Source organism: Orycteropus afer, unplaced genomic scaffold (genome assembly GCF_000298275.1).
Source record: "Orycteropus afer afer isolate SDZICR_OR568_19922 unplaced genomic scaffold, OryAfe1.0 scaffold00004, whole genome shotgun sequence".
Taxonomy (NCBI): domain Eukaryota; kingdom Metazoa; phylum Chordata; class Mammalia; order Tubulidentata; family Orycteropodidae; genus Orycteropus; species Orycteropus afer.
In genome coordinates this window covers 10,478,840-10,499,440 of record NW_006921591.1, presented here as the reverse complement: position 1 = coordinate 10,499,440, position 20,601 = coordinate 10,478,840, and the positions used below count along the sequence as shown (strand labels likewise).

The following is a 20,601-nucleotide window of genomic DNA, read 5'->3' as shown; positions in this document are numbered from 1 at the left end:
AAATGAGCTCAATCATAGCAAGGACTGTGAGGATGCTGCAGGACCAGGCAGTGTTTCTTTCTGTTGTTCATAGGGTCACTATCAGTTGGAGCCAACTTCACGGCACCTAACAACAACAAGCTGCTTTAGATAATTTCAATACAAACAGTTATCCTTAAAATTTGAGGTCGGCTTAGGAACCTCATTTATAAATCTATTTTTTTTATCCAAGATTAACTGAGTGAAGTTTTTTTTATACTGATTTTTTTAAGACTTTTATTTCTACCAGAGCAAAACTTTTTAAAATAAATTTAAAATATGTCAGTGAAGTTTTGAGACACAATTTTGAAGTGTTTCAATGACAACATATGTTTCTCACATTTCCATAAGGGTCTTGACTATTTATTGCTGCAGCAATAATATAAGGGAGTAGGGGGAAAAAAAGAAAGAAAAGTTATAGCCAAGAATTCCACTGCTCTCTGGAGACTTGTTGGAAAAGATAATATGATATGAGACTCATCTCAACCTCAATAACTCTCTGTCTTCCTGGGATCAATAAAATAAGGAAAACCTTCAGAGTATCCAATGTTGAATCTAATATTGCCCTTTGAGAGTGCTCCATTGTTCCGTCCACACAGATTGAAGCAAATTCACGGACACATAAAGTCATTTTCTCATGGAATTTTTTTTTTTCTTTTTTTAGCGTATAAAAGCTTCAGATTCCAACACAATGTCATTCAGCAGTATACCATGTGAATGATTTTCTCCATAGTTAGAACAGCCAGAATACTCATTAAATTGCTAAGCAGTTAATTCTATAATCCCAGGTCTGAAAGATAAGCTACTTTTGAGATAAAATCTATCCTTCCCAGTGCTTTTTTTTTTTCCTATTTGACTGCTAACCAGAAGGCTGGCTGTTCAAACCCACCAGCCACTCCAAAGAAGGAAGGTTGGGCAATCTACTTCTGTAGTGACACTGCCTGGGAAACCCAAGGAGTGGTCACTATGAGTCGGATCCGACTTCAAAGCAATGAGTTGAGAGTTGCCTAGATTGATCCACTTTGGGGATTTTTCTTTTCTTGCAGTAAGAGTTAATGTCCCATCTAAATCTCTACCTATCATGATTGATGGCAGTGCATTTGACTGAAAACATGCAATATTAGAAAGGTGAGACTATATCCAAGCAAGACACTACCTTCCAAAGCCAAATACAAAGATTTTAAAATTACGTATGGTTTTGAGTAATTCATGCTTGTGATACTTGCATTAATGCAGATAACAAAATGCACATTTAAGAGCATTTTCACGAACCTGAAATACGAAAACCTCAGGTAAATTGCCTAAATGAAATCTGTTGGGAAAAAAAAAGGTGGGGGGAGATAAAGCAGATTGTGTGTGTGTGTGTGTGTATCATGGTGAATTTTATGTTCTATCTAATTTGGAACCAGAATCTGACTTTAATATTAATTGATAAGATCAATACACCAGTAGGTCATTAGCAATTAAGTGATGAGGATTAAATCCAATCATGAATTGATAAGGACAGAAATATTACTGTATCATTTGTAATAGTCTAGAGATTTTAAAAAGTAAAGTTAAACTCATGTAGTAATTAGAACAGGCATTTCAATGCATTGTAGGTTAAAGCATTCTAAAATACCTGTTATTTAACTCAAAATTTAGAAGGTATTGAGGAACTAGATAATTTTTTTAGCTGGTCATTTCATCAGATCTCCTGATCAGGATCAGTGTAGCTGATGACAATAGAATCAGCAAAGACTTAAAATGCCATCCTCAGAAACCACAAAACTTCCTGAAAGAATAGTGTATGGTGGTCAAAATTGCCGTCTCACAGTAAGTCACCAAAATGAGGTAAACAAAAAGAAAGAGGAGAGGATCTGTTATACGGACATATTCTCTAGACCTTTTAGAAAGCGAAGTTGTTCCTCTGGTCACATTCACATGAGTCTATAAGAAAGGCGATATTACAGTCATCAGGGGAATGGGCATTATTCATAAAAGAATGCCTCACGTATGTTACCATGGCAAAACTGAAAGGGTCTACACTGTTACCCAGCATGTTGTTGACATTGTTGTAAACAAACAAGTTAAGGGCAAGACTCTTGCCAAGAGAATTAATGTACACATTTCAAGTATTGAGCACTCTAAGAGCCAAGATAATTTCCTGAAGTGTATGAAGAAAAATGACCAGAAAAAGAAGACAGCCAAAAAGAAGTCACCTGAGTTCAACAGAACCACCAGGCTACTTCACTCACAGAAGCATATTTTGCGAGAACCTGTGATGATCCTGAGCTATTGGAACTTATTCCCTCTGAATTCATGGTATAATAGGTATAAATAATTAAACACATCTGGGATAAAGAAAAAAGAAAGATAGGATAATAGCTCAGAAAGCAAATTCTGGACCCACACTGCCAGTCGAATAATTTCTTAGCTATGTGACCTTAAACAACTTATTAAAATTCTCCTTGTTTTATTTACTCACTTGTAAAATTAGAATGATAGTAGTGTCTAACTTGTAGGCAGGATAGACACAGAGTTAATATTATTTGTAAGGCCCATACTATACAGGTAATAGGTGTTAGCTATTATTACTATTATTGTTGTTATTACTATTATTAGGTTAAGATTTTAGATTAAGTTTGGTCTTAGGCCAATTGAAGCCCCATTTAAGGTGGAGTAAGGAAAATAAAATGAAGGAGGAAGAGGACCTTATATTTTTGTTCAGTGATAATTACCAAAAAGACCACCGCATTTATCTTTGATCAATTAAGTTGAATTTATTGAACCTACTACATAAAGTAGTCAAAACATAAACAAATAATGGAATTCATGCTTGAATAAACCATGCTGATTGTGATGTATCAGCTTGGAATACTCATGCTTTAATACCTATAAAGGAAATGGAGAGTGAGGAATAATTTGGGAAGAATTGAACAAGTCACTGAGGGATTTATCCTTAGAACTCTAAGCAAATGGTTGTAAAGTCATAGGCATTTTAGTTGGGAATGAAATACATTTGACCATTGAACATCTTGTGGTGTATGGATGCTGACCTCTCATGCAGCTGAAAATTTTCATGTAACTTTTAACTCCCCCAAATTTAACTATGAATAGCCTACTCTTGACTGGGAAGCCTTACTGAGAAAACAAACAGTCCTGATTATAAACCTGACTGCTTTTGCAGAAAACAGTAGAGTTAGCCTACCCTTAACTGCCTTAATCCTGATGTTCACTTATCTTTCTTATTAATAAATAAATATCCTTTCTTTAATTTTTTTTTCCAGAATAGGATACTTTAATCTGCATTAACAACCTGTTCAGACAGATATCCTTTCTCTTCAATGATTTTCTTAATGGCATCTGAGAACTCCTTTGCTTCCTTTTGGTCAGCAGAATCTGCTTCTCCTGTTGTCATGATATTTTTTTAATCCAAAACTCTTCCTAGAATTATCAAACTGTCTTTTGCTGGCATTAAATTCTTCAGTTTTAGATCATTCACCTAACTTTTGCTTAAAGTTGTCATATAATGCTTTCATTTTTTTCTCTAATCCTATTAGAGTCTATTAGTATGCCTTTCTTAAAGCAATCCTGAACCACATAAAAGCTGCATTTTCACTACAAGATTAAAAGGTATTTTTCAAAAAGTGTAAGTTTATTTTGCCTACTGGAGTAGCTACGGAGACAACTTCATGAATTTCCATTTCCTTTTTTTTACAATGGTTCTTATGCTGGATCTGTTTAACTTGAAAAGATAGACAACTGAAGCTGCAGACCTCAATTTCCAGTACATATCAAGAAATGCAACTTTTTCTTGTCATAGATTTTTTCTGCATTTTGGGAGCATTTCCAGTATCAACAGTTTCATATGTGTTCCATGATATTATTCCCGGTTCACCATATTGCACTAAAAAAAAAAAAAAAAAAAAAAAAACCTCACTGCCATGGAGTTGATTCCGATTCAAAGCTACCCCCTTTGGGTTTCAGAGGTGGTAAATCTTTATGGAAGTAGATTGTCCAGTGTGGTGTAGTAAATTACTTAGTGTGGCTTTTCTACCCATAAATCTTTGTAAACTCCAAGGTGGGATTTGCTATGAGCAACTGAGGAGCTCCTGCTTGCTAAAGTTGTCAACCTGGAGTATTTCTGTTGGGAGTGGCACAAAACAATGTTCTGGGAGGTTCCGACTCTCTCTCTCAGGTGCTTAGAATTCTGATGCTATTATTGGCTAGTTTGACCCATCTGCTGGGCTCAAAAGGAGGCCTCCTAGAGGCAGAACTCTCTCTGACTGCTGGTTGAGGAAGACATGCTGCCGAAAGAGACACGCACTCCTGAAAGAGACACGGGCTGCTGGGAAAGAGACGTAAGAGACACGCATTGCTGAGTGAGACACCGAGGGACCAGCACTGCTGGGAAAGAGACTGTGAGAGACTGTTGGCTGAGGGATGGTGGGCTGGGAGAGAGGCTGAGCATTTTTCTTGAACTCAAATTGTAGGCTGTGGTGCTTCCCTAATAAACCCCATAATCTGTGAGCTCTGTGTGGCCACTGCAGCGAATTAGTGAACCCAGGAGAAAGGTGCTTTGGGAGGAACAGTTGGAGAAAGGGCTGGAGGGAGGCAGCATGTCTGGCCTGGCAGGAATAGGCCTTGGATTATTGATGATGACTCTGTCCAGAACATGTGGCCTCCTTGTCCTTTTTGTACCCAGTCTTCCTTCCATGGAGTGGCTGGTGGGTTTGAACTGCAGCTTTCTGGTTAACAGTCAAATGCCTTAGGCACTATGCCACCAGAGCTCCTTATACTGCACCAAACATAATTAAAAATATGTGAGAACCATAAGAGATCACCTCTTACTGTGATACACAATTTACCGGCAAGATGAATTGCTCATGCAGAGATGATTAGCTTCACACTGCATTGTGAATAGATACTTGCAACAATTGAACTCAACACAATAGCAACAGGAGATGACTAAAAAATTGGTGCAATAGTACAGTATGTACTAGCTAATTTTATACAATTATTATTTAGTACTGCATGTTTATGTCTGTTTACATTTCTTTCAACTGTGAAAGGCACCATGCATGGTCTATAAGTACTTGTGTGCATAAGTTTTGACAAATCTTAAGTTTTTATAATAGATTTCTGTATATTTTATAGGAGCTCTAGTGGCATAGTGCCTAAGGCATTTGACTGCTAACCAGAAGGCTGGTGATGCAAATCCACCAGCCACTCCTAAGAAGGAAGTTTGGGCAATCTAATTCCATAGTGATACTGTCTTGGAAGCCCTAGAAGGGGTCTCTATGAGTCAAAATCTACTCGATATAATAGTAAATGATAAAATACACTAGTATGTACATACATTTTTTTTGCATTCATGACATACCTTTTTCTTGATTTTTTTTTTTTTTTTAATTTCTAGACTACCCAGTTCATTTATGGGTATTTTCAAATAGTAGCAAATCTATTTTCCAATATATTTATTGAAAAAAATCCATGTATAATTGGACCCATGCAGTTCAAACCTGTGTTGTCCAAGGGTGAGTTTTACTTATGTTCTAGAATTTTTGGCATAAGGTTTATTTTAGGTATTTGACTTAATTTTCCTTGTGTCTCTCTCACCCTTTGATAAAGATTAGAAATTATTAGAGTTAACTTTTTTTTTTTAATATCCTTATAAAAGGTAGTCTATAAAAGAAAGAGTTGTTTTTCCTACCTCTTCACCTCCACGTAGAGAGATTTGCAATTATTGTGCATGGTTTACTAAGCATCCTCAATGCATAAAATTCCTGAATATCTTGGTTTATGAACATCTCTGGGAGAAGGGTTAGAGAGTTGCAGTTCACAGTGTCATTTGAAAAAAAAAAAAAAATGAATCTTCTTTCCTGTACATATAAAAGAAAAGAAACCAGACTATTAAACTCCCAGCTGCTTCCACTGGCAACTTGTTCTATCCATTGGCCTGCTATGTTCCTGACAAGTCAGAGGATGCAATGTGAAAGTTAAAACCAAAAACAAACAAACAAACAACAACAACAAAAAAAAAAACCTCACTGCCTTTGAGTTAATTCTGACTCACAGTGACCCCTCCTTGGTTTCTGAGGTGATATCTCTATGGAATTAGATTGCCCAGTCTTCCTTCTGAGAAGTGGCTTGTGGGTTTGAACAGCCAGCCTCCTGGTTAGCAGTCAAATGCCTTGGGCAAAAGACCACCAGACCTCCCAATGTGAAGGTTCAATGTTATTAAATAACCCAATGACAAGATATTGAGCATGCCTATTTACCAGATGCCCACGTAGTAAGTAATGACATCCATTAACAATTGCTTTTATTTGCTCACATTTTTCTAGTTCAGAAATGTCTTAGCTCTCAGTTCTTAGGAGAAGAGATTACATCATGATTCTCATTAAATAAAAGTTTTCTGTCCTCCTTCATTCAATCCCTGAGGAACCATTTTACTTTTCATCCATGGAAATTGTTCATTGTGCGGGCCAAAATGAACTTGCCAAACCTCAAGTTCCAGTGGCTGGCCTCAGTGGCCACCAAGGAATTGAGATTTCTCAATAGTTCACTCTCTGTAATAAAATCATTTTTCTTGAAATTGATTGCTTGCTCTCCTGGGACTTAAGTCATTTATTCTGGTCATTCTAGTTCTCCAAAGCATGCTGATTATCACTGTGATCTTAAGATAAATTGATATTGATATCTCATGCCCTTCATTAATAACTTACTGTGAATTTCTTACATTTGCAAAGAATCAAGACTTCAAGTAGAAACTTCTCTTTTCTGTGGCTCTTTAATGAAAATATGACATAGCCCTTTTGACCTGTTGTTTAATATCTGTCTAGCAGCTGCCTAACACAAAAACATAAGATTTGGGCAGCCTCCCAGTCGCTTAAAATATAGTTGAAGAAATAAGGTGTGTTAAGTAAATGATACGTAAAATGAAAATGAAATTCAAACTTCAGTGTCAATAAATGAACTCAGCCATCTCATTTATTTACCTATTGTCTATTACCGGTTTTGAGCCCTAGGTAGTACAGATAGTTAAGGATCTCATTTGTTAAAAAGAAAGTTGGAAGTTCAAGTCTACCCAGAGGTACCTCAGAAGAGAGGCCTGGCAATATGCTTTTAAAAATCAGCTACTGAAAAGCCTATGAAACATATTTCTATTCTGACAGACATGGAGTCACCATGAGCCTTAATCAGCTCAAAGGCAACTTTGTTCACATCAAAATGGTAGAGTGAATAGTTAAAAAGAGACAGTATTTGCTATCAAAACAAAACCAAACCTATTGTTGTCAAGTCTATTCTGATTCAAATGACCCTAGAGGAAAAAGTAGAAATGTCCTATAGACTTTTCTAGGCTCTAGAGGCCTTAGGGGATGACCTCAAAGCTTCGGGAAGTCAGCTGCCACACCCAAGGCTGGCAGTTCAAACCCACCAGCCACTCCCTGACAGGTAGCCGGGTAGTGTCTTAGGAGCTGTGGTAGCATAGTGCCTAAGGCACTTGACTGTTAACCAGAAGGCTGGCTGTTTAAACCCACCAGCCACTCCTCGGAAGGAAGGTTGGGCAATCTACTTCTGTAGTGATACTGCCTCGGAAACCCAAGGAGGGGTGGCTATGAGTTGGGTCGATTTGATGGCACATAACAATAACAACAACAACAACAAATCTTTCCTGGAACAGACTGCCACTCTCTCCTGGGGAGTGGCTGGTGGGTTTGACTCACTGACCTTTCTTAAGCACTGCACCACTGGGACTACCTAGTATGGTCTTCAAATCCTAAAATACTTACTATCTGACCCTTTACAGAAAATTCAATCACTGTTTTGTAAAGGATACAAATAGATCACATATGTGTAAAACTTTAAATTTATCCAGCTCTTTAAACATCTGTTATATAATGTTATCTTCACAGAAGTCCCAGAAATTAGGAAAGCAGGTATCATTATCTTCATTTGACTATCAAGGAAGCAATTGTAAATGATTCCACATTAAAGGGACACAGTAGAGCTGCTATGGTAAACAACAACAACAAAATATATATCCCAAAGACATTCCTTAACAAAAATTAAATAGATGCCCCTCTGTGTTGAAAACTTCAAATTGATATGCAAAATCTTCCTGCTATCCTTTCTGTTCTCAGTCCCCACCCTTTACCCACCCCCCAAGGCTACCTCTCCATCTCACCCTGGGTAACAAATGAGAAATTTTGAGCACTATTGAACACTATAAATTTTCTCAGCAGGGCTGCTCCTCAGCCCAGGAACTTGGGTAATTGTCACACATTGGTAAAATTCATAGGAAATAATTGCTTTCCAATCAACAACTCCATCTGCAAGATGCTGTTGAAAGTGAGGGTAGGGTAGGATCAAGATATGCAGTATTAAAAAACTTAAGTCACTCTTGCGTGATGCTTATATGTTTTTGTCCTTTTTTTGTTTGTTTTTCAAACTCTTTATGTTGTTTTGACTGCTTTACTATTAGCATTCTATAAATATACAAAAATTATATCTCTGAAACATGAATTAAAATATTGGAAAGAAATGCAATGGAATATTTAAAAAATGCTGTCTTTGGGTGGTGGGATAATGGATAATTCATTCTTAAATTTCCTATGCCCTCCCCACATTTTCTCTAATAATATGTTTATTTAGAAGCATTTATTTAAATATAGAAACATATAACCAAGCTCTTAATTGTTGCATCATCAAGGCTCCTTTTGGGACTCTTAGGGAACTTCATATTTTCAGAATTGTTTTACAGTGCATTCCTTAAGGAGTGCGATGTAGTAAGTTACCTGATATGGCTTTTCTAGCCATAAGTCTTTGTAAATTCCATGGTGGAATTTGCTGTGAGCAGCTGAGGATCTCCGGATTGTAAATGTTATCCACCTGGGGTATTCTGTGGAGTGTGGCACTGGAACAATGTTCTGGGAAGGTTCACGCTCTCAGGTGCTTAGAATTCTGATGTGATTGGTTGGTTTGGCCACTCTGCCAGGCTCAAAAGGAGGCCTCCTAGAGGTAGAAGAAGTCTTTCTCTGACTGCTGGTTGAGGAAGATGTGCTGCTGAAAGAGACACTCACTCCTGAAAGAGACACATGCTGCTGGGAAAGAGACGCAAGAGACACGCATTGCTGAGTGAGACACCGAGGGATGCTCACTGTTAGGAGAGAGATGATGAGAGACTGTTATGAGAGAGACTGTGGGCTGGGAGAGAGACTGAACATTGTTTCTGATCTTGAATTGACCCTGGCGCTACCCTAATAAACCCCATAGTCTGTGAGTTCTGTGTGGCCACTGCAGTGAATTATCAAACCCGGCAGATAGACTTTGGGTGCTGCGGGAAAAACAGATGGTGTAAGGGCTAGAGGGAGGCAGCGTGTCTGGCCTCACAGGAATAAGCCTTGGGCTGTTGATGGTGATCCTGTCTTCCTCTTGCGGGGTTAGAAGAGGTCAGAAGATGTGGCCTCCTTGCTCTTTTAGCAAGGAGTTTATAAAACTCCTTCTTAAGCTACACTTATTTTTTTGTGAGACCCTTCAAATAATTCCTTCATTTTCTCCAACTCTCTGCATTCTCTGACAGTGTTCCCACCACTGGTGAACTTTCTTTATTTCTGTATAACCCATTGTCATTGAGTCAATTCTGTCTCACAGAGATTCTACACAACAGAATAGAACTACCCCATGGGATTTCTAAGACTGTAACATTTATGGAAACAGACTACCACTTCTTTCTCCCGTAGAGTGGCTGGTGAGTTCACATTGCTGAACTTTTGATTAGCAACCATGTGATTAAACACTGATCCATTAGCATGGCTTAAACTTCTCTATACCTCCTGTGGTGGTTATGTTGGTGTGTCGACTTGGCTGGACCTGGTTGAGTGGTTGGGCAGTTGGATGTAGTATTCCCCATGATGAAACTGGCAATCAATTCCATGGTTGGATGGAGTTGCTGACTGCTGGTTAAGGAAAACATGCTGTTGAAAGTGCATGTGTCTGTTCCAGCAGCACGTCTTCCTCAACCACAAACGGCTGAGTGACTGCTTTGGGTATGTGATCTGCTTCCTGTATATAAGAAGCAGCTTTGGGAATGATCTGTAGCTTATGGCATGCTTGGACCCTGCATGTAGCCATGTCATTGTTCAGCAGCCTGACATGCTCTACCCACCTTGGGACTCATATTGGACTTGATTTAATGACCTGCTGTGTGGTTTGGTAACCTCAGGACTGTGTCTTTTTACTAGTCAACCTTGGGCTTGACAGTCTCAGCAGCCAGCAGCTGTCTGAGTGAAGAAAAGCCTCTAGCCTCAGTGGGCCAGGATCTGGAGGCAGAGCTGAAGCCCAAGGCTGAGGGGCTTTCACCCAGACCCTAGAGCCTGGTACTTTGAACTTGGACTTAAAGTCTCCAAATTGTAAGAGAATAAACTCCGGTTTGTTAAGGGCAATATTTGTGCATATTTTTATCAGAGCAGCACTAGGTAATAAGAACTCCTCCTGAAAAAGAAAAAGAACATGTAAATATAACAAGTTCTTTCTTTCTTTGGGTTTCTCAAAATGTTCCATAATATTACCATATTTTTAGGTAAATAATGCCTGTTGTATACATTTTTTGCCAATTGTATCCTCCCGCAAGGAATCTTCATAAGCGCACTATGCTATACTTTAAGTATTACTATAAAAAATTAGTATAGCATGCTTATGAAAATACTTTGTGAGGTGTGTGCTGTTGGTGAAAATAAAATAATACATGTGTTAATTGTGTAAAAATACAGTACTCCTTGCTTTATTTGCCGACAAAGGTAACTAACCATAACATATATCTATCAGGTCACAATTATAGAAGCCAATTACTGTTCCTGACTTGAGTTGATAATTAAGGACAATTTTTATCTTGGTAAATGACAACACTGATTACTGAAGACTCAGCCTTGGAATTTCATGGCAATGTTACCTTAAACTGTTGTTGTTGCTGTTATTTGCCGTCTAGTTGGACCCGACTCATAGCGACCCCTCCTTGGGTTTCTGAGGCAGTATCACTACGGAAGTAGATTGCCCCATCTTCCTTAACTAGTTATAAACAAATTTCTTAGGTGAAGAACAGCATATTTGTTCATCTAAAATTTTCAATGTCAACCTAATTTTAGTTCTTAAGTATTCTGACCCCAAATCCACAGACGTGATGCAGAGGAATGCTGAGAAGGCAGAACCAAACTCAGATCTGTCTATAACCTTCATGATCATATAATCACTGCATGTGTGTGAGGGAGTAAGCCAGGGTCTAAGTATGTAGCTGATATGATTGGCATAGCTTCTCACAGCCAAGTGAGAGAGTGGATCTAGGCCAGGAAGGACTACTAGGGGTTAGTCAGCTGGGTAAAGGAAGAGACGTATAATCATTAAAATGATATTAGGAAGTTTGTCAATCTACTTTCATAGTGATACCATCTCGGAAACCCAAGGAGGGGGTCACTGTGAGTCAGATCTGACTCGACAGCAGTGAGTTTGGTATTTTGGTTTTGGTATTGCTGCAGAATATATCCCAAGTCAGTCTAACTACAATATCAGAAACATCTACTATTTCAAATAACTTATGTTATTGTAAAGGTATCATGATGCTAATGTCTTCAGTTAAAATTCATTTATTTCCAGGAATGGAAAAAACAGTCATCATTCAATAAAAGTCAAAAAGCATGTGGAGTACCTGCTATAGGTGTGGTTTGTGCTAAACTTTTTGGAGGACATACAGTAACTTAAAGTGTACTTGAGTAAATAAGACTAGACAGAACAGCCACGTGTGGTAATGGGTCACTTTATTTTTTATTCCAGTTTCTCATGACATCCTTTGCATTGATTGGTCCTTCTTGATGCTATGTCCAAAATAAATTAGACAAAGTTTTACCATATGTTTTAGGCTGAGTTCTCCAGAGCAGCTGAACCAGTGAAACTTATATATAGAGGAGTTCTAGTAGCGGAGTGACAAACTTATGTATGTAGAGAGAGATAAAGAAAGAGAAAGAGAAACAGAGACAGAGATAGAGATAGACAGAGACAGAGACAGAGAGAGACAGAGAAATTTATCTCAAGGAAATGGCTCATGCAGTTATAGAGGTGAGCAAGTCCCAAGTCCATGGATCAGATGGCAAGCTGGAGGCTGATGAGTTCAACATCAGCAGGCAAGATGTCAGGCTACTGGTTCATATGCTGTTAAGGCAACAATCCCAAGACAGGAAGGCATTATGGCAGGAAAATGGTCCAAGTCCAAGAACCAGAGGTCAGCTGATGATGAGGCAGATTCAAGATCTAGGTGGAGTAAAAAGCCAGAGATTTCTGCTGGGAAGTCCATATATGTTGAATCTGAGGAAATTCCCTTTCAGCTGATTGTGTGCTCATAGCAGATCTCCTCATGGACGTGATTACATGATATCAGACTTCATCATAAGGAATCTACATCATAACTGCTAAACCACTTAGAACCACTGCCCAGACAAGTTAACACACACAACCTTAACTCTTGCAGCATCCTTGCTTCTTAGGAACCTTCTGGCTATACTTTGTCAAACACTGATTTTGTTTGTTTGTTTGTTTTTCTGGTAGTACATAGTATGTTCAATATTTTTCACAAAAAAAACACTATTCTAGTGTGTCAATTTTTTGGTATATATATATTTTTTCATTGTCCAGCCTTTTCAAAGATTGGGTTGAACATTCCTTAGTCATCGAAGTGACATCTTTGCTTTTTAGCATATTAAGGAGTTCTTTTGCAGCAGATTTGCCCAGTGAAATACGTTATTTGAATTTTTGATTGTTGTTTCCATGAACATTGATTATTGATTCTAGAAAAATGAAATCCTTGAGAACTTCAAATTCATTACCATTTATTATGATCAAGTGTGCTGTAAATACCATTTTACACAAACCAGATGCTGATTATAGATCTCTACTGATTAGAATTCTTTGATGAGGCTTTCCTCTGCAAAAGAATATCAGGCTTCTTAGTTTTTTTTTATACCAAAAAATTGACACACTAGAATTGTGTTTTTTGGTGAAAAATATTGAATATACTATGTACTCCACAATTTGGCCTAAACCTATGTTGCTATTGATCTCCACTCTCAACTGTTTGTCCATTAATTTTGGATCATCAGGTTGCTAAATCTTTTTCAGCCTTCAAGGTTGATGGATGTTATTTGTGGATCTAAGAATGTTTATCTTTCTCCACTGCAACCCAGAAAATTCTGTTCTTCCTTCCATATTCTACAAAATAAGATTTTCTTGATTTCCTATTCTAACTCATTTTCACCTGTCTACTCAATCATTCCCTTGTTACATTTCTTACATTACATGCACCTATCACTGTAGGACTTACTAAGCTAGATAACAATTATTTGCTTATTTTTCAATAGTAATGTCTTTGGGCTCAAACTCTGCACATAGTTTGGTGCTTAGCAAGAGGAACTTGAGATAAATATCTCCTTAGTCCTTAGATTACTTATAATTTAATGAACAAAAGAAGGTCACAGAAAAATCATGATACACTATTTGCAAATAGTGTTATTGGAGACAATCTAATACAAATCCCTTTAAATTCTAAAGGGGTTGCTTAACTCTCATCATATACAGTCAAGATTTAGCACAGAAAAATGCTCAAGATATACCTCTATAAATATTTTTAGTGTTTTTCATTAAGGATTATTCCATGTGAAGTTAAGGTCATTACTAACAGCACTTCAAATCATTTTTTTTTTGGAAAGAAAAGGTGGGGGAAAATCTCCAGAAAATTTTCACTTTGGTCATTTACCAGAAATGATGGTAGTTTCAATGTACCGGCTGTCCATGCACTAAAATTCTTGCATGTGAACTCTGTAACACACCATTACAACAAAATTTGAAGAAAGTCAAAATATATGAGTGGCTATTACTAAATGAAGGAGCTCAGGTAGCATAGTGCCTATGGCATTTGACTGTTAACCAGAAGGTTGGTGGTTCAAACCCACCAGCCACTCCTCAGAAGGAAGATGGGGCAATCTACTTCATAGTGGAAACCCAAGCAGGGGTCGCTATGAGTCGAGTCCGACTCAACGGCACATAATAACAACAACATTACTAAATCACATAATACCTATCTCCAGCATGACTTGAAATAATTTTTACAGGCAAAATTTGAAATGGGAGCTAAACAAATCCCAATGTTTTTCAAAGAAAATAGCACAGTTAATTAATGAGTTTATTCAGTTCCCTCTAAGGATTATGTGAACCCAAATTAGTTTAAGCACACATTGACTTTGTCAGCACCATCCTTACCAGGACCACGTTCTTGAAAGCAGTTAAAGCCTAAAAGCTTTTTATTTAAATACACTGAATATCTTTGTAAGTCATTTGGATAAACTCTACTTGAGTACAATTTTATCTCAATCTCTTAATTCTCCCAGTTTTATATCTGTATCTTGAAAGAAAAGAAAATATTCCTAATCCTTAACTTCCCTTCATTGTGGAAAAAGTCCTTCCCCCACCTAGGTCTCTATTGTTGCCAGCTTCTAGCTAGGATACTGTTGTTTTTCCTCTTTTTCAAATCACGGAGAAGGGACAAAGCTAGGTTGCTGCTATACTTGGTGTAGTTCTAGAGCTTTATATTTGATAAGTGTTGGCAGAAAGGATGGCAGGAAGAACTGATGGTGTTACAGGAACAGCAAGGTCCTTATCCCCTGTAACAAAGAACCAATGATTACAATAGTTTGAAGCAGGAAAGCAAAAGGATTTATTGAGTATCAATATCTAAGGAGACAGAGAGAATCATTTCTCTAAAATGTGCATCTCCCCGAGCAAAGGGATAAACATGAGATAGGAAGGAGATTGAAGAACACTTGGACTGCCAAGAATGCCTTTTTTCTTCTTTTCCCTTGTAACTCTGGACTCAGCGTCCCTCTTCCCAGGGTCGTCTTACTGTTCTTTGCCAAAACCAGTCCTGGAATAGGGTTATGCTTAGAAAAATGAATAATTGAAATGAAAAGCATAAAGAACTCAGCATCCGTACAGAGGTAGCAAAGTGCCTAAGGCACTTGACTACTGACCAGAAGGCTGGCGGTTCAAATTCACCAGCCCTTACTTGGAAGGAAGGTTGGGCAATATACTTTTGTAGTGATATTGCCTCGGAAACCCAAGGAGGGGTTGCTATAATTTGAGTCCAACTCAATGGCACACAACAACAACATTCTATTTACTGAAAGCAAAAGAGAGGGGAAAATAGTAAGTTAGTCACTATGATTAATGCCTTCTTTTTCCACAATGAAGGGAAGGACTTTTTCCACAATGAAGGGAAGTTAAGGATTAGAAATATTTTCTTTTCTTTCAAGATCCAGATATAAAACTGTGAGAATTAAGAGATTGAGACAAAATTGTACTCAAGTAGAGTTTATCCAAATGACTTACAAAGATATTCAGTGTATTTAAATAAAAAAGCTGCTAGTCTGTTAAAAGTTCTGCAACTTTCATTGAGGGGCCCCTTTTGACCTTCCATTTCAGCCTTCCACAATGGCAGAAGGCAAAGGTATGGAGAAGATAAATCAAATCACTAATACTTTTAAAAAAATTTTACTTATTAAAGATAAAAATTATAAAAATAAAAACAGAAATCATACTGAAGACTAGAAGATAGGAATGAGGTGAGAGACAGGGAGGGAAAGGAATAGGAGAAATTGCTGAAAATAATCACATATTTCAAGGAGGCAGGTGCAAGATGCAAAGGAGGAGCTCCTGGGTGGTGCAGATGGTTATTGCCCACAGCTGCTAACTGTACGGCTGCAGATTCTAGGCCACTCAGAGGCACCTTGGAAGAAAGCTCTGGTGATACATTTCTGAAAAATCCACATTGAAGGCCCTGTGGAGCACAGTTCTACTCTGTCACTGTGAGTTGGAATTGACTTCATAGCAACTGGTTTTTAATGATTTTTAGGTATAAGGTGTTAAGACCAAGCCAATACCCCTGTTAATTCAGTGCCACTGTTAAAATACAGAATGGTATAAAATGCTGCGAGAATATAACAAAAATAAAAATTACTAGGTGAGATTGTGAAGGCTTCCACTGAGGAAGTGACATTTCAAATTCATCTTGAAGATTTATGATCTGGACATTTCAGATCCAAAGGACACCAAAAACAAAGACAAGATGATAACAGACAATCCATTTGAGAGAAAGTGAGAGCTGTTTTCTCAGATTTTGGATGAGTAAAAAATATAGATCTGTTCTAGCTGTGAAGTGTGGACCTCGAATCTGTCCCAAGTAACTCTGGCACCTACCATTTTTCCTCTTGTGTCACAGGGAGCTGAAGGGAGTGCTGAGTGGCTGGGAATCCCACTAGAGAATCAGCCAACTGAGACCCCTGCAGATTTAATTTAAATTTAGTTTGAACAAAGCTTAGCACATATATTTGTTGACAATGTTTGACTGAAATTTCACATCCTTGCTTCTCACTCTTATGTCCCCTATGAATCTTAGAGAGAGATATAGAATTATGGAAAATAAATTTACTGCATTTTTTTTTAAATTTTATTGTGTTTTGGGTGTAAATTTACAAAGCAAATTTGTTTTACATTCAACAGTTTATGCACATTGATTTCACGATTTACTACAAATTTTGAATTAGAATATTACTACTCAGAAATTTGTACATTTGTTCTCATTGATTTTTGTTCACATTTTCAAATGTTTTCCATATTCTAATTGTTTCTTGCTCAACTTCTTCCCTCACCTCCCTTTCCTGATGAAGATAATTCTTACTCCTAAGATATATATTGAACTGGAAGCCCCTCATTATACATAGTGTTCATTCAAACTCATCTCTTTCCTCATGGACAAAGGTCAGGAGGCTTCCATAAGGTAAGTCAGCTAAGAGTGTTTAGGGAATGGATATCTGGGCAAGATGTGCAACAGCTCAAGGGAATAGGACACAGAAGTGGGGTGAATAATTCAAAAGAGAGGATCATCCAAACCAAATGGTGTTGGACTAGGAGAGGGTGCCAAGGTGTGACGTCTGGTGGGTCAAGGGCCAAGGAGAGCTTATATATGAGGAGATATGGAAGAGAAAGGATGGTGACATTTCAGCACACAGACATTGGTGGGGACAGAGCTGCATGTGTGAAAGGGCCAAGGTCAAATGAATAGTCTGGGCCTTTCTTATGTCCCTCTCTGTGCTACTTCTCTGGCTTCTATACAGCTATTCTCCTGAATTGCTTCTTTCACTTCTACATGGCGAACAATGATTTCCAATTTTTCCATTGTCTTTACTTTCTGGCTTTCTGCTTTACTTTTCCAAGAATGCGGCACATTCATTTCCTAATGGTTTAGTCCTATTTGTTTTTTCTGCAGAGAGAGCTTATATTAGCACCAGAGTTAAAAGTTGGTCACACTAACTAGGCTGTTGTCACTGGACCAAATCTTGCCTCTGCCACTTACTAATTTGTCAAACTTGATCAAGTTTTATAAACTTATCAGACCTCTGTTTTCTTATCAGTAAAATGAGAATCATCGCATATTTACTGCAATGGACTGTTATTAGTATTAGAAGAAATAATGCAAATTAAACATAGCATACTTCCTGACACCTGAGTATATCATCATCATTAGCAATAACAGCAACAGCAACATCACATTGAGCTGTCCTGTTTTAATGCTCTCTCTCTCATCTATTAATTTAATTTCCTTTTTCTGGAACTTAGAGTCTGGTTTTCCCCAAGTGCTTATGAATATTTGGGGCAGTATTCATATACTTTTAGCCAAAAGATGTTGCTTAGCTTAGAGCAACATCTTAGGAAAATATCCATGGTTATTTATTATTTCCAGGTAAAGTTTGTTTTCCTGGCTTGGTATTTAGAACTTTCTTCAAGATGACTTCAATGTATTTGTGCAGTTATTTTTTTTTTCCCCACAAACCTTACTTATTGAACTCTGTATAGATAGATCTTCATGGTGTCTCAATAGATTCTCTCTTGCACATTTGCACATTTAGTTCATGTCCCAGTGACTACTTTTATTGATATATGTTTATTCATTTCATATAGGTCCACATATTTATGTATTGAGTGTTTAATCCATTCTTCCAACTTATTTCTAACAGAAAGCTTTTTCTGATAATCATGGGAAGAAACATCTTCCCCTTTTTAAACACATGTAGGGTTATAGCTAGATCTTGGATGAAAGTGGGATGAGTCAGAGAAGAAACAGTCACAACAGTATTTCACGAAAAGATCCCATACCAATAAAGGAAGAGCCCAAGAATGGTGACCAGTCAGAAGGAGGAAGCCTTTGTAACTAACAGCAAAAGCTCAAACACAGGGGAGAGATTTCAGAATTTAGGATGATGGGGAGTAGGAATTGAGAGGAAACAGGGCTTCTATCCCTCTGCTACTGACTGGAAACCAGTGCATGTATACATCCATGGCCAGACAAAAAAAGAATCACCATGCTACAGGGAGGTAAAAGGCAGAGTTTGATGTACTGTCTATCCTATTTTAAACCTGTTTTCCTGGCATAGTTATTAATAACATCCCTTGTCATTTGCAAATGTATCCCCTGCTGGATAATAATTGACATGGTCACTCTTCTTTCAAAGGAAAATTTAATTTTTTTCTTTTTTGTGAAACTTTCTCTGGCCACCTGAAATATACACTTCCATCTCTGTATCTTAAAAATCCTGCATGAACTATTTACATAACATATCTAATTAATTTGTCTTGTTCTTCTCTTCCCATGCATATATGATAGGTAATTCCAAGACCAACTGACTTTGGTACATTCATAGCTCATTTATTCAGAAAGTAATAACAATTCATTTCCAGGATGACCCTTCCATCTACACCATGAATAAACACAGCATATAGATTTCTATAACTCAAGTCACTTTCTTTGACTAAAAAGGAGTTTATTCATTCACCAAGTATTAATGTAGGAGAGTTTCCTGCATCTTTGATTTTCTTCACTGTTCTTTGCTCTGACTGGGGAGAGACCAACAATTGCACTTTGGATGGCAGCTCACAAGCTCTTAAAACGCAGTTGGCACTCACTAAAGTAGAAAGTAAAACATTCTTTGTGGACCACATTATGCCAGTTGACCCTAGTGACCCCCAAGACCCAGAGACCCATTCCCTTAAAGTGTTTGATTACGACTAAGATGTTTTCATAACTTTGTCTCCTGTGTGCTCTCCTACATCATGGATATATTTGCAGTACATATACATATATATAGGTCAAACCTATAGATATTTAACTTTTGGAAAGATCACTCTCATTTGCTGCAATATGAATACCCACCCCCTGGGAAGACAAAGGTAAAAACAGGCATGTCATTTAGAAGGCCACTGTAGTAAACTGGTGAGAGATGAATTGAGTCAGAATTGGAGCTCCTGAGAAGTGATTAGATTCTTGATATATTTCGTGAAAAAGCCAATAAAATTTATTGATGGACTAATAAAATTTGAAGAGTGAGAAAAATGTAATACACAAGGATGACTCTAAGGTTTTTAGGTTGAATTATCTGAAAGTAACAAATTGATATCAATGGTTATGAGGATGACTGATAGTGAAGTAGGTTTTGGGAGATGGAGTTAATATTAATTTTGGGATACATTAAATATGTCACCTCTTGCACATCTAGGAGCTCTGGTGTTGTAGTGCTGAAGGCATTTGACTGAAGGCTGGTGGTTCAACCCCACCAGCCACTCCTTGGAAGGAAGATTGGTCAATCTACTTCGGTAGTGATACTGCGTTGGAAATCCAAGGAGGGGCCGCGCGATGAGTCGGATCCAAGGCGATGGCAGTGAGTTTGTTTTTTTGTTTTGTTTTGTTTTTTTTGTTATTACATCTAGGTGGCCATATCAAGTAGGCACTTGATTAGGTGGGTCTGGAGTTAAGGAGAAATATCTGTGCTTGAATTACACATTTGGGAGTCGTCAATTTTTGAGTAGTATCTAAAGAAGATTCCAAAGGGAGTGAATGTAGAATGTGAAGACACAGAATCAGGATTGAACACAGGGGGACACCCGTTTGAAGAGGTTAGGGAAGATTGGACAGAGATCACTGACAGGGCTGAAAAACTATCATGTCCTTCACATTTTCATCTAGCAAAAAAAAAAAAAAAAGAAAACGTGCTGCCATTGAGTCGGATCCAACTCATAGCGACCCCTCCTTGGGTTTCCAAGGTGATATCACTACAGATACCAGTGATGGCCCAACCTTCCTTCTGAGGAGCTACAGGCCCTCAAATAATTGGGTTTTATGTTTTAATCTTTCTGCTCTATCTTGGTGCATGGAGCTGTCACTACTGCCCTGAGAATGTATCCGTTCCATGAAAATTAAAATGCTTCGTTCATCTCAACTTCACACGACCTCTTTGTTTTATGTTCTGTCTCTTCTCTCGTTCCCAGCACCTGGTCGTTTATGTGGCTGCATCCAGTGTTGATATTCTGTCTTTTCTGCCACAGCTGCCACTGCTAAGCCTACACTTAACCACTCTTTCTCTCCAAATTACTCCATCTGCAATTCTCCAACCAGAATTATTTGTGGATTTTGGGCCATGATTTTTTTTTTTTTTTTATGTATATATATAT

At 37.8% G+C, this 20,601-nt stretch overlaps 1 pseudogene; it reads left to right on the top strand.

The window, feature by feature from the left end:
- Nucleotides 1–1,981: 1,981 nt before the first annotated feature.
- Nucleotides 1,982–20,601, top strand: part of LOC103194651 — a 127,492-nt pseudogene continuing 108,872 nt past the window's right edge.